Source organism: Aulonocara sp. 'chitande type north' Nkhata Bay, linkage group LG11 (assembly GCF_057382095.1).
Source record: "Aulonocara sp. 'chitande type north' Nkhata Bay isolate Kocher_YH1m ecotype deep benthic linkage group LG11, A_spYH_male_GT1.1, whole genome shotgun sequence".
In the NCBI taxonomy this organism is placed as follows: Eukaryota; Metazoa; Chordata; class Actinopteri; order Cichliformes; family Cichlidae; genus Aulonocara; species Aulonocara sp. 'chitande type north' Nkhata Bay.
In genome coordinates this window covers 20,410,970-20,421,815 of record NC_141354.1, presented here as the reverse complement: position 1 = coordinate 20,421,815, position 10,846 = coordinate 20,410,970, and positions in this window count along the sequence as shown.

Here is a 10,846-nt window from a genome sequence, read left to right as displayed (position 1 = left end):
GAGGGCTTTTTTAGAGCAGGACATTTAAAAAACATAATGATGAAAACAATACCACGAATGAAATCACATCAAATATGAAAGACTTAAAGACAATGATTCTCTTTTAAAAGAACTTTGTTCGTGTTTGTTTTTTAACAGAATTGGAACACAACATGTTCCCTTTTATCAGAAATGATTACAGGCATTTTGATGGTGACTGTATTTCTTTGTACAATGATTGTAGTACTTTAGATAATGTAGACAAAACAACTTGTCATTCCTTTCGAACACGCATAATACTTAAATTTTACATGTGGAATAAAAACACTTAATAGGGAAAAACCACAGACTGTATATAAAAGATTTACTTAGCCCTCTTGATGGTATCCATTAAGGTTTCGTAGTCATGTAACCACTAACCACATGGCATTAACTTTTCCTCCATTTTGGGCGTGTTGACAATTGTGGTGATAATGTAGGCTTAAGTGAATAAGGCCCAGTGTCACAGGCCTACAGACATGTCCAAAGCCATCTGACAAACACTGAGAAATCACCGTCTGCTTGGCAAAAACCTCCTTGTGATTGCGTTGGTTAACAGCAGATTGCCCCAGTCACCTTTAGTTTGCATGAAATACAGCGACTTCTTTATAAACACTCACCAGCTACTCTGTGAGCTGTAATAAAGGAATGAAAGCAGGTAGCAGGCTGTAAACATCCTTATTAATTGTACTACGTTGGGTATTTTAATACGTAACTCTATGGGGATTGATTCATTCTTGTAGCCAGCCTCAGCTGGCTGTGAGAGCAACTGGACTTGTGTCGGCTGTGGTTTGGCACAAATATCAAATAAGACTACAACACATGGCGCTGTTAGGTAGCTTGATAGCATTAGTGCCACCTAATTAACTGAAAACGTATTCCTCCCGGTCGGTGGTACCTCCACATAGCCAGTGTTGACTTTAACTCAGAAGTCGGATATCAGAACTCAGAATGACGTCACTTTTGAGTTGAGTGCATTCCAGATGTAAAGTCAGAACAACAATGAAAAACAGGATTCATTTTGCTTCTTAGCATAATAGAAAAATGTGTGTATCGCTAACAATGCAGCACAATGCTTGTTTTTTTGCTCTGCAGGACATTCATGGATAAAGCCTGATCAGTGGTCTACGCATAGCGTATTTAGCGAGTCAAAAAAACACAACAGTGGCAGCACAGATTTAAAGTTCACAGCTTTACTTCTGTTTACCTTCAATCCTGCCATATTGGATTGTTAACTCGTTAACTAATAGTTTTTACCATTATTAGTACACAGCCCAGGTACTAATAGTGCACTTTGGAACACTCAAAATAGCAAATATTGAAGTATGCAACTTGACATACAGCACGAGGCTCACTGCAGTCTTTATGAATAGATGTTTCCCTTTGAAATGTCCCATTAAATTTTTACCTTTTAGTATTTTCCTTCCGATCCATATGTTATATTTTCAAATCTTTTTACTAAATATTTACACTTGATGTTCATGCTTTTGTTTTTGAGGTTTTTGTAATATTGACTAGCTTAAGTTCCTCTCTTTTGTTCTCCCTCCAGCTGCTTTCTCTATTTTTCCTCCAAATGTGGAAAGTTTGAGTTTCAAAGTTGACTCATTGACTGTTAGATGTTACAGGGTTGGAATGCTACTGAGTATATTTACTCTTCTTACGTAATTTTAGACTGTTGTTCTTCACATATTTCTTCTACATTTCAGAACCCAACATGACACTCTTTAACTTTATTGAACACATCTGGCTACTTAGAATTCTTTAAAACCATGGAGTTTAATCAACTTGTGAAACACATAAGGGATCACTGGTTGTGCTGTCACTTTGTGCAGTCTTTTTGGATGTATTTTGAGTATAATTTGTTTTCCCTAATCTTGCTTTGTCTACCTGGCATTTTCTTTTTCTTCTCCCTATAGCTGTTTTCTATCTTTTTTTGTATTTCACTCATCCTTTGTGTGGCTTTGTGCGTCCCTTTGAGTGCTTTATGTCTGTTTGAGCTTGTTTTGTGAGTTTTTGTCATTATTTTTTGCGATTTGGCAGTGGCTTATGGGTCACTGAGGTTGTTTTGCTCCCTGTTGGGATCACTGTGTCTCCTTGTGGTCATTTTGTGCATCTTTGTGCAATTTTAGTTAGTTTTGAACTCTTTATAGTCAAATTGTAGCTCTCCGGATGAGTTACTTTTCAATAACAATTGTTAGGACTCACTTTAAGTGGACTCTCTGGTCCAGAGCCACCAATCCTAGCAGTATGCCTGACTTTTCTACAGCCGTCAACATCCACACAGAAGAAATGTGATTGGTTCAAGCAAACAGAACAGAAATTCCAGTGGAACATCCATGTCGAAAAAACATACAGGGACGCAGAACATAGGACCAACGTGTTAGCCTACCATGTTTTTCCATTTCCCAAAACACAAGGACGCACCTGTACCACTCTGACAACACAACGCTGATAAGATGTCCTCAACTGCTCTGTTTTATTTTTCTTTCTGAACTATTACATCACAGCTGCTGCATCCTCCCAATATAACGTCCATAATGCTAACTTGCATCATAAAACTAGAAGCATTCTTGGTATTGAAAGGACAGACAAAACGAATGTAGTGACATCAACCTGTTACAGGATTGTTAAATAAATACATTACAATGTTTGACTTGACTGAAACAATAGCATTATCTTTCTTTAATTTCTAAGTCTTATTGCTGTTTTCAACAGAACTCAGTGCCACAGAGTTTTATTGTTGTTGTGTAGAAACTCTTAATCAGTAAGCTATTCTGTGTGACTTGTTCCTTCATTATCACAAAAACACACACAGTTGACTTGACCACATACTCGATTCCCTGCTACCCCAAAAACACATACCAGAGGACCAAATTTTCTAAAAGCAGTTCCAAAAAATATGCTCTAAACTCTTCTATAATGACAAGCTTGTTTGGGAAGTTCCCGAGTCTTTTTTGAATTAAACCTCAACACTTGAGAGGTAGTGAGACATGAACTGACACTTGAAAAAGGAGAGTGGGTGTGTGGATGATGAGCTAATTCAGGTACTCACTGTCTTTTAAATTAAGGCTTGTTCCCTGCTTACGAACACTTGTTTGTTCACTTAAGCTGTTTCTTATTAACAAATACTACGGGACTAATGAGGCATATTCTCTGTCCTGTGGGTGTGTGTGTGTGTGTTTGCATTACCTGCACAGTGGGGACATATGTACACCTATTTTCATACAAACAAAAAAGATCTCAAAACTTAAATGGCTAAGATTTAGTCGTGGTTTAAGGTTATGATAAGATGAGGGTAAGATTAGATGCAGGTTAGACTTACTAAGGAATGTCATGTGGAGTGACGCAAACCCTGGTATGTGTAAGTAAACAGGAGTGTCATGAACCAAATGTCCGCTTGCCAACATAAGTACTGTGTGTGTTACACTACGCATTCATCCATCACAACAATGCACAGTCGCCGTCCTTCTGCTGCGGCTTTATGTAATCGAGCTAATGTTCACTGTCTGTGTTGCACAATTCTGTCCTCGGCGAGCAGACGGCAGAGGTCAATGACTTTGTTTTGATGTCATTCAACACACACTGAGTAACGTATATGCTGCACAGTGATCACAGGAACCTACCAGAACCTGTTTGTCCTCATACTAAAGTGATACTTGCTGCAGCTTTGAAAGGTGACCGTAAAGAATTCAGTTTGCTCCAGGGATTCCAGCAGTGGTGAGTGTTAAGGTGGAGCAAGGGTATCAAAGTATTTCTAAAACATCCGGACTCGTAAAACTATTGAGAGACCCATGGGGAAAAGACTGTAATGAACTCAGTAATGATTAAACTGTGATGTCATATTTGTAATTCATGTTGGCTAACATGACATAAGTAACGTGTAACAATAATTAAATGCAAAATGTGTTTTCTTAGCATGCGTGTGGATGTTTTCATATTAATGTGCAGTTTTTATGCATATGTATATTTACATGCACGGGCATTCATAGTTTATGTGTACATGTAAGAAAGAATGTGTTTTTTAGGATAGGTGTGTTAATTTAGTCCGATCCTAACATCAAGTGTAGAGCAAGATTTTGTTTGTGCTTTTTTCCTTCTTATGTTTTCCTTGACTGCGTATTTTATTTAATTGTATTAACAATAAAATGATTGAAAAATAGTTCTTGCAGTAAGTGATGTACAAACACCTTGAGTAAATCTAACTGGTCCCTTGTCATTAATGTATCTAAGGAGATGTTAAACGTTTCCATGTGTGGCATAAGCAAAGGTATAATCCTAAAGAACCAACATTAGAACATTATATATCCAACTTGGAATTTATGAAAGACATGGTGTCATTTGAGACATTGTGATCTTGATAAATTTCAAAATATGTAATTATGTTTTATTTTCCTTGATAAATCTATAACTAACTCTTATCTGTAAATAAAGGTGCAGTCTCAGAATTGAAACTACGAGGAAATGCTTAAACTCTATACAAGTTGCAGAAGAAGACCAGTTGTATAGACGTTTAGGAGAACATTTCTTTATCAGCGATCTCAATAAATACTTTTCTGATTGGTTTATGGTCTAGGTTGCTAGTTTCAAGTGTCACGCAATACAGCATCATATTAATTTAGTATATTATGGTCATAAGCAGGGAATGTGTCACAGAGCAGGCCACTTTGTGATTGACAAGCCACTACCATATGAGTGTTGTTCTCAGTCAGGTCCACCCCTTGCTTGCGACATAAGCTTTCAACAGTCAAGATGGCACAAATGGTCGAAAGCATCAACCCAATAAGCGATGTCCCTGTGGCCACATCCATCTTTTATAAACAGTGTGAACTTAAATCAAATTTAACACTTTATCAAAACAGTTCTTGTTTTACATCTGCAACGCCGAAAGAAGTAAACGCGCCCTCTCAGCATGTTTTCAGTATCATCTCCATGTTGACTGTTGCTATGGGGACAAGCTGTCTGTCTGTTGATTTGCACTTTAGATTCATGACGTACAGATGCAGAGAGGAATGTGGGCCCGGCTGGGAGTAGCACACTGACCTCTGAGGCATCAGAGGTCACAGCTTCACAACTAACGACGATCAATGACAACTTCTACTTTATCTTACAAAAATGTAGTAGTAAAGCTTTCAAACATAATATTTCTAAGTTCCTGTGGTTTAAAAATGGAGGGCTTTAGATTTTGAATAGATACAGTTTTCTGCAGATATTTCACAAATTTATTATTTGTCCCTCAAACAAGACTCTTTAGCAACTCTTTTGTATTTCTAAAGACTGTAATCAGAGACACTAATTGCATCTTACAATGATCACAGTGACAAAAGGGTGAATATAGCTGTATCTGATTTCATATTCCATTATTCTGATTTGTAGATGCCCATAAAAGCTGCACAAATGCACAAAGGTATTTGACCCACTTGAGGGTCCACAAAAGAACTTGTATGAAAAACACATTGCTCAAAGTCTGCACTGAAAATGATGTATCGTAAGTGACTACAGTAAATCCTTCTAGAGGGATGCGAGCTATACTCTCTAAATGTGTTGTGTACATTAGTCAGGGCTGTTGTGTGTTTTATTGGGCCTGCTATTTAAGGGATCAGCTGATTCTGGCCATGTAGGGTATACAGACAGAGGAGAGGACTATACTGCAGTAATTGTCTGAGATGTGTCCACTCTGAATGCATGAATAAGCAATGAATTCAAAATGCTGCTTGTTATCAACAAGGAAATTAAAAGCCTACAGGACCTGAGCGTTTGAGCTGTTGATAGATGGGGCGGATTATCACTCGAACTCGTTATAACCTTTACATGCAAGACCACAAACACAAACATGTATCCACACCCAGTGGAAAAATGCTGCTTTAGAATTCCGACAAGGGTTTGATGTGCTGGTATCAGAAACACATTGTGCAGATGGTTAACTTTGCAGTAAAGGAAAAGGTCCCTCCCATAGTTTCTTCAGAATAGAAAGCTTGAAAGCTGTTTTAATATAAACATCTGAAAAGCTGAAAGGTGACATCCTCCTCTCGAGTTGCATCAGCTGAGCTGAGCAGACTAAGGGGCGGGACAAGGTGCTGAGAACCAGCAGGCCATTGGCTCTTAATGCCCCTTTTCTGCTGGCTGCAGCTCCAGTCCTGCTGCTCATAAAGTGAGTTAATAATAGTGGTGAAGTTATAAAACACAGACAGTTTCCTTTCTGTTTTAGGAAATTGCAGGAAGAACATGAGTCACAGCTTGGGAAAAAGAGTTTGACTGCATGTAAAAAAGCAATGCAACTGTACACAATGACACTATGGTTTAATATTTTGCAAGACAGCATTAAAGGTTATTCAAATGTTGAAAAAAGTTAAGGAAGAAGCATTTAAATACTTCAGAAACATTACTGAACAGGTTTAAAAAAAAAAAAGGCATAAATGCATGTGAGTTTTTAAATTAGGTAAATGTGTTGATGAGTTGTTGTGTTGTAGAGGTGCGGACACTTAAATCCTCTTTTATACATGAATATATTTACTCACTAATGACCAAGCAGCATTTTCTGGCTTCATTTTAAAATGACTTTATAGAAGACACAAATAGCAGACACTTTTGAATGACTTATACATTTCCTCATTTAATTGAATGATAATATTAACTCATTCACTGCCAGCCATTGGCAGTGAATGAGTTAAACCCATTGACTCATTCACTGCCATTGACGGCTATAGACGTCAATGGCAGTGAATGACTTAATAAAATTCCTATTAGTCCAGAATGACACCACGTCTAAACTTTCTATACTTAAAATAGGGACCTACAGTACAGTACGTGGATAAATGTACCTTTAAAACTAACTGGTCTAGAATTACCAGGTAAATTGGTTGCATTGATATGGAGTTTCTATACAAAAACATTTAATCCCTTTTTAACCCATTCATACGGATACAATGAGGACAGGGTAGCATTTACAGCACCAGCCTAGCCATTGGATGCAGTGGGAAGATCCATTGTTTCTTCTCAATGACGCTTTTCTGAGTGAACAGCGAGGAGTGACCCACCCACCTTGAGATTAGAAGTTAGCTAATGGACTACCCTCCTACTGTGCAGCCGAGGTTGGGCAACAAAGAATTTGCATCCGATTTGCATCCTCATTGTTCTACAGCAGCTTTTAAAGGTAGAAAAGCCAAATGACTGCTCTCTGAGATGAGTGAAATCTGTAAATTTGTGTTTTTCATCAATAAGAATCATGTTGACACCTTGAGTTGTGATTATCACAAAAATTATATTATAAAACATTTTTTTCTTATTTCATGTATAAGGATGTGTGGCTTTTTTGCACAACTGTTTTCATCATGATGCAGAAGGAAGTTTGTGATGATGCCACATAACTGATGAATAAACAGCAGTTTTCTTTTTTTTAAAAATACATGTTACAATTAAAAATGTCGTAGCAAAACAGTGACATACCACGTTAGGGTAGTTTGTGCAGTATAAATCCCTGTATTCCTGCTATGATTGGCTGGGAAGCCTGGAATTTCAAAACTCTTAACAAGCGAGAGTCTTCTATCTATATAACCGGTTTTCCAGCTGGTTTGCTCGTGAACTTTTTGAGATGAACGCGGAAGTGAAGCCAACTAAGCTGCTGAGTCACAAACTGTGTTTCTCCACAGATGGTCAGTGCTAACATGGTTACTAAACATGGTGGAGCTCTGCAGAGCGACTGTCAGCAGCTGCTCAGTGTTAATATCCATTGTAGGTTAACTAGGAATGCTTGAAATAAAAGAAATCAACAGGAGAGCATTGTCAGAGAGACCGACAGGAGGTCCTCTACAGAGAGTCACATAACTTTTTATCCATGGAACAGAAACAATAAACTTGCTTGGTTCAGCTAAATTTGTCCTGGTACTGTAAACATTGATGTTACTTTGGTTCCTGCTGACATTAGGGAAAATATCTGTATTTATTCAAAAGCAGTATGATGCCTCTCGTGTCTCTCTGTTAAACGTGAAGCTACGGCCTGCTGTCTTTTAACCTAACTCAGCAAAGCAAACAAAAGCATTCCTTTCTGCAGACAAACATTTTTTTTCTGACTTAATATTCTATTGAATGCTTTTCCTGTTAGTTTCACAGAACCACAGCTGATGGTTTACAGTGAAGAAACTATTTGGATGACTAAGTTTAAAAGCATGGGTTTTCTTTGTCTGAAGATGAATGAGACTGAAAACACTCTTACATTTCCCATGCTTCCTGTACAGAAGTGTGGCAAATATCAAGTTGATAGGTTAGTGTAAGCATACGCAGTGTCCATACTCTTATGCAATGGTGCACTCGCATGTACTCAAAGTAAAAACAGGTCTGAAGGATTTTTTATTTATTACAAAACTAACTTACAGCTATGATTTTTTTAAATTTTACATGTGTAGTTGTCAGTAAATTTGATGCCTACATTTGTAAGATCTGGTTGCATAAGTTAACAAGCAAGTAAATAAACTGACAACACTGGTGTCCACATACCAGAGTGGCAGTGTATAAAGGACTTAGTGTCCTCTGTTTTTTGGTATACTGTGTTGATTCGATTTCATCTTTGTGACTGCCACACTGAGGTGTAAAGGGTGTTCTTCACTTTGCAGTTGCAATCAGTAAACATTGAAGGAGAAAGCATTCTATTAATGCAAATATCACCTTTTATTCAGTGTATATTATGCAACAGTGTGTCGGTCTAATGGCATGATGACTGCAATTTGTGTGGTTTAGATCACGTAAGAGCAGCTAATGCAGCACTTGTAAGTGGTGGAGTATTTGTAGCGTGTTTTATGTGTCCAGATGTCATATGAGTGGTGACCCAATTCTTCAGCTGATGGTATAATACTCAGATCCCCACAGCGCCATGGTGAACTACATAACTCGTTCAAATATTTTAACTTTCCTGTTAGTCCTGCTTTATCCTTCTACCCCTTCTGTAATCAGTTTACATTTGATTGCATAAGTTAAGGGGACTGTGCCTGAATGAGCTCCAGTTATATATTTTCTTTGCCTTCTCCTGTAACTGGTCTGCCCTTTGATTGCTTTGTGGATGCTTTTGGACCGTGAGTTTTGAACATAATTAGAACTGCATTTAAGTTTCTTGCAACTGCCTTAGGAAATAATTAATTTGGCAATTAAATAAAGAATCCATAAATATATACAGAGCCCGCAAATGATGAAAGTCTCATGTCACTGTTTATTAGGGACTGATAGAGAAAGAAAATGCCTTCCGGAGCTACAGTATTTTTCCCAGGGAAGGAAGAGAAATAATAGATTCTCCCATAAAGAATGAAAAATGTATTTTATTAATAGAAAATCTTAAGTCCATCATTTAGACTGCCTTACAGAGCAGAAATACAAATGTCCTCAATTCCCTCGTCTTTCTCAAATAAAGCAAAATAAAATGTGAAGCATTCAAGCAACACACAAAAAGCTGAAGATAGGAAACTCAGAACAAGTTAAAAAAAATCATCACTAAAAAAAAAAAAAGTAAAAGTGAAAGTAGGACAAAGTTATATAAAGTGACAAGTGAGCAGCTCATGGTTAAGGTCCGAGGACAACTGTATGCCCCAGTCACCTGCAGGTGAAGGTTCAGCCTGTTTATCTCTGCACAGTTAAAACTTTGTCACTGTGTAGCAGCACTAGAGTTTCCTCATGGAAACACAATGCTGATTTAGAACAACAAATAAACAAAGACAGGATAAGGCCAGTCAGTGAGAGAAAAAAAAAGACAAGTGCATCTACAAAATCGGCTTTAACAGTTAGCACAATGCATAAAATCACTCCATAAACATCCATCCATCCATCCATCTTCATCCGCTTTGTCCGGGGTCGGGTCGCGGGGGCAGCAGCCTAAGCAAAGAGGCCCAGACCTCCCTCTCCCCAGCCACCTCCTCCAGCTTGTCCGGGGGAATACCAAGGCGTTCCCAGGCCAGCCGAGAGATATAATCTCTCCAGCGTGTCCTGGGTCTGCCCCGGGGCCTCCTCCCGGTGGGACATGCCTGGAACACCTCACCCAGGAGGCGCCCAGGGGGCATCCTTGTCAGATGCCCGAACCACCTCAGCTGGCTCCTTTCGATGTGGAGCAGCAGCTGCTCTACTCTGAGCCCCTCCATAAACAGTTAATTAAAACATCAAAATGACCCAGTGCTTTCTCTTTGTGCCGTTTGACAGTTAGTGCAGAATGAAGAAAACAGGAAATATAAGTTTCACAAAACATCTAGCAACAGAAGCTAAGCCTGTTTTCCTGTTGGTTCACCGTCTTGATGAATGTTGGGTGGATTCCTCTCAGTATCCCCAGAATCCCACTGACTTTGGTGGTCAGACTTACTTTTCCCAAACAGCCAACTGAAGTCCCTTCTAGAGCTAATTCCATGCAAACACAATCTTTATATAGCACAGGACACTAACACAACCGTGTTAGCATGCTGACAAAATGATTTTACTTTTTGGCTAATGTTATCGTATACCAGTGAACCTGCAAACTCCAGTGCTGAACTGAAAACTGCAGTTCCCTCTGATGGCCACTTGAGGCTGGCTCCAGAAGACTTTCATGTTAAAATTCCCAATTTTACAACATTAAAAGCATTTTTAGCTCCGGATCAAATCATCGAACTGGATCTGAACTGAGTACTGTTGGTACTTTTGTATAAATTCATGCATGCTATTGGATAATATGGTCTCTTGTGAGATAGAGTCTGTCCAAAAAGTTTGCACTTCAGATTTCGTGAGAAAAGCTTTAGTTTAGTAAAGTTTGTTAATTAGCAGTAATTAGTGGATTTCTGTTTCAATGTATTACAGTTTACAGATACAGTTTGCTAACCAAGCC